Here is a 4,616-nt window from a genome sequence, read left to right on the forward strand (position 1 = left end):
CGCTCTTCTGATATAGTTAGCCCATGACAACACTCTTGCTCAGTATTATTTTTGGCTTGGATCACAGCATTACTTGTATGCTGCTTTTTTTAACGTCCTTATTAGGATCATGAACTGAGGAGGAAAATAATTTCCTCAGCGGAAGCCTCCAAAATTGGACAATGTCCTCAGAGTGAAAACTGCAGCTTTTATGAAGCCTTATGAAATGTAAGGCTTATGCTGGGGAAAGGAAAACAGACGGATGAACTTGGCCACCACTTCATTCAAAAATCAGTTCAAAGATGTCAGTTCATCTCCCACCAGGTATCCCACTTCATCTGTTCATCTAGGGAAAGCAGGTCAATGACTCCAAGATTTAGCATCCCCTGATGTCTACTCTGAACGACTGCTAGGAAGGTAGCAAGAGGCACACTTTAGAGATCAGAAAAACTTACGCTCTGCTGTGCAACCATTACACCTGTGCAGATGAAGATGATTTATGGTAGCATTAGTTTTTCTTCCTTCAGCACCATCTCTCACTTACAGAATACTTCAGCTCTGCTGGAATGGAGCACAGATTTCCTGCTAGCTTCACCAGAAGGACCACCAGGCTATTAATGCTCTAGACAGAGGTTGTAATGGGTACAAAAACTACTGTAACATGCACAAATGGAAGTACCATAGTCAGTAGCCATCAAAAATTTCTACCCTGGAAAATGGAGAGCTCTAGAAATCCTGACAGATTCTCTCTCTCTGATTCTGTGGTCCTTTCCTTTCCTTTTATTTTACTCAATGTCTTTCAGATACAACTCTGTATGTGTTCAAATCTAACTGGCAGCACCTTTACAAAACTTACCCTGCCATTTTGCTATCAAAACTATCTATTTCTAGCTTTCTACAAAAAACTTGAATATTTATTGTGGAAAATGAAGGTAAAATAGAACATGTATATGTTCTATGCCAAAGAAAACAAGTTTTGTTTGGGCGTCATAGATTTAGGAAATGGTTCAAGAACAGCATATCTGAGGGAAAATGGGATCTCTGTAATGCTGCTAAAGCCAGCAAGAATAGCTCTTGGGAGGAACCCTGTAACTTCGTTCAATTTATACCTACTGCATTTTATTTTGTAATCAATAAAAAGCATTAGTAGGTATTACAACCATTCCATACTCAAAAAAATCTCTACACTGGGAAAATTTTATAACATTTCATTCTGCACACTGTATCAGGCCTGTATCAGTATTTACACAGCAACTCATTACAGGCTGACGCATTCTTTGGACCCAGTGCCTTAGATTGCATACTCCATATAAAAGCTTTTGATGGAACAAGAGTGAATGTGTAGCATACTTATTGTCAGTTTTCTTGTGCTTTCTTTTGCATCAATTGTAAATCTCTCCTTTCCTGACCATCAACATGACAGGAAGCCACAGCAGGAGGTACTACCAGTGCTACCAGTACTTACAGTAGTTGACAGGAGAATCTGGAATGCTCAGAGGAATACAGAAACACCCAGAATGCTCACAGGAATACAGGAACTACTCTTTTGCATGTTTAACGTGCTATGATTCACAATAAGTAAGTTGCTATCTTGACACAATTTGTCTGAAGGATTGAGACTCTTTAACTGCAGAACTAGCAAAGATCCATGCTGCTGCTGCACTACCTAATGTCCAAGTATTACCAAAGCCCAAATGCCTTAGGTGTTTCTAGTTCACTAAATACACTCCCCAACCCAGGACTCTTGAAAATAGAGGCAGAGAATTGTTAAAATTGCATGAACAGTTTCTATTATAGTATTTTTTTATTAAAGATGCTTTTTGAAAAGTTGTTTTTTTTTTTAATTAAACTTTGATCTCACAAAAAGCAGAACTTAAAAAGATTGCCAAACTCAGAAATATCTTTTAATGAACAAATTTCTTCATGACTGGAAATATCAGTTGGATCATGCAAGCTTAAAAATTTTTCGTCTTTTAAATTATGAGTTTCTGCAGAGGGACTCTGTGTACACCCATCCATAACTGAAATACAAACCAAAAGATAAATAAAAAAATACAAGAAGAATCAAAATAATTTCCAACTGTTACTTTTCAACACAGATGCTCCTTTGCTTTCAATTTCTTCTTTTCCCATCACTCTGCACATACAATTTTGTTGTTCTGCAATTAGGAAGGTATCAGACATTCCCTATGGGAGGCATTTATTTGAGATGACTTGGTCCTCCGTTAACATGGTCATTTTTAAATATCACAGCTCAGTCTTCATGAGCTGCGTAATATGATTTAAAGAGTCTGTAGCAATTAGGAATCTATACTATTGAAAAAACCCCATATTTTTACAACAGGAATGGATCATTTTTATTGCATCCTTGAGATAGATCAAGGAGATTTTGATGGTTAAGGGGTAGCCAGTTATTTTCAAGAGTGCAGGACCTGCTCCTTTGGTGCATCAGAGGAGCCAGGCACTGAGCAATTAAAAAGACTGAAGTAGCATCAAGACCAAAAGGCAATGTTTGTTGTGTGGATCAGGCCAGATTTCACCAAGCACTTGTTTTCCCCCTTACCCATGAGGACAATGCAGCCTCTGTCAATGCTGACATCGAAGGATTTGGCTCAGAGTGGAAAGTTCTTTCACTGTTTTTATGAAATAAAGGGCTTTGACACCTTGGGAGGATTGTCGAGACTAAGGAACTCTGTTTGACTTTGCTGCGTTCTCATTGCTTCCTCTCCTATGCCACTGGCAGGAACGTAATACAATAAAGGCTATTGTGGAAAGAAAGGAGCTAAGATAAGCTTGACAGGACTCACCTGCTACAGACTTGCCAGGTTCAGAGCGGTTCTACAACCCAACACCACACAAGTCATTACCGCCTTAAACTGATGCAAGTCATTAGGCACAACTCAACTGAGATGAAGGTGGTTCTATGCAGGAAGCTTCTCCTTTGAATGTCTGCCTCTCCCTAATACTCCACTTGCACCTCCAGGGAGAGGATTAAGTGAGCTAGTATGTTTTTCAGACCCTGCAATTTAGAAGAGAAAGAATTTTAGAAATGTCAAGGAGCAGATGTCCTATGAAGAAAACCAACAGAATCTCTTACTATGGATTTATGTTTGTTTTCCGGCTGAAACAACAATTCAAAAGCCACTCTCCCTCAAAAAGAAAAAACAAAAAAAGAAAAAGCTGATGTTGCCAATTTGACAAGAAAGAATATTTGCATAAAATTTTGTAGCATTTGTTTTTATTTCTTACAACATATTTTGCTATTGCCTAGCTTGTATATTAGTTAACATCTAAGTAAATTAAGTTCCATACCCATCCTGTCTGTCTTTTTTTTTTGTTGTTGGTTGGTTGGGTTTTTTCCAGTTCTTTTTGCACCCCTCCTTGAAGTACCTCTGATTTTTGACAGTGCCCACTTGGACAGTCTGATGATTTTCAAAGGCACGAGCAGTATCCTTTATCTCGGCACAGCCACAGACATAAAGCTTAACTACAGCTGATGTCAAAGACCAATACAAGATTAAAAATGCAGCTATAAATACTGTAAAGATCAGGAAGAATCACTAAAAGGAAGCAAGAAGCTTTCCACTGGATTAAATGTCACTGTGGTACAGGTCTGTGCTGTGTAATACAATAATGAACATTAGGCATTCAGGGATGAGGATACAGTAAGTTCAGCAAACTTTAAAATTTGAAGAAACACCAGTCTTGCTATATAACTTTCTCGCTCAGCCACTAAGGATACAGAATAGAATATTCTCTCCAAGGCCAACAGTTCATTTTTGCTGTCTCTGAAAGCTTTATATTCAAGTTTCAAACTCTATTCTTCGGTGTGTTGTTAATAGCAGCCTCATAACTTCCTATTCTACCATCTCTTTGGATGTGTGCATCAGATAACTTTGGAGACAGCACCCACACGCTTGCTTTGAGAACCTCAGCTATTACAGCCATATAGCAATTACTCTTTCTTTGTTGGCTGTGAAACTAATAACCAAAACAAGAAACCTACAATTTATTTCAACCAATCTATCTCAACCAAGCTAATAACAAGAAAACATGCAGCTATGTTTGGGAGCTCATTAGCAAAAAGCACAGACATACAGACATTCCCTTACACAAAACCTCTTTCACCAGCATCAGATATAGAATACTTTCTGCATTTGTCACCTTTCAGGTCTGAGTTTCCAGCACGCTCCTTGTTATACGCAATTAGCCCCATGCCAAGGTTTGGTACATTTCGTAATAAATCCCTGACCGCATTTGCTTCGGGCTTGGCAGCTCTGGAAAGGCTCTATTCATCAGGGCAGCAGCAAGCCACAGGACTCACCACACCACACAACTCACTCGCAGAATTCCAGCACGCTACAGATTTCAACAAGCCATCCCCTCCCTCCTCCTCTCAAACAGTCTGACATATGACTGTGATTAAGTAGGATATGAAAAAGCTCCAATCAATTTTTCTCTTTTTCATCCCTCACCTCCCTCTTTCCACCTCTTTTCCCTTCAGACCCCCCCCCCACCACCACCAGCAAGAAAACCCTCCCTTGTCTCCCAGCGCTGCATGTTAGGTAGGAATCCATAATTTTTTTTCGCCTGTATTTAAAACACTAACCATCTGTTACTTGCAGGAAGGCTGTCTC

Source organism: Egretta garzetta, unplaced genomic scaffold, assembly GCF_000687185.1.
Source record: "Egretta garzetta isolate BGI_Z169 unplaced genomic scaffold, ASM68718v1 scaffold72, whole genome shotgun sequence".
NCBI lineage: Eukaryota > Metazoa > Chordata > Aves > Pelecaniformes > Ardeidae > Egretta > Egretta garzetta.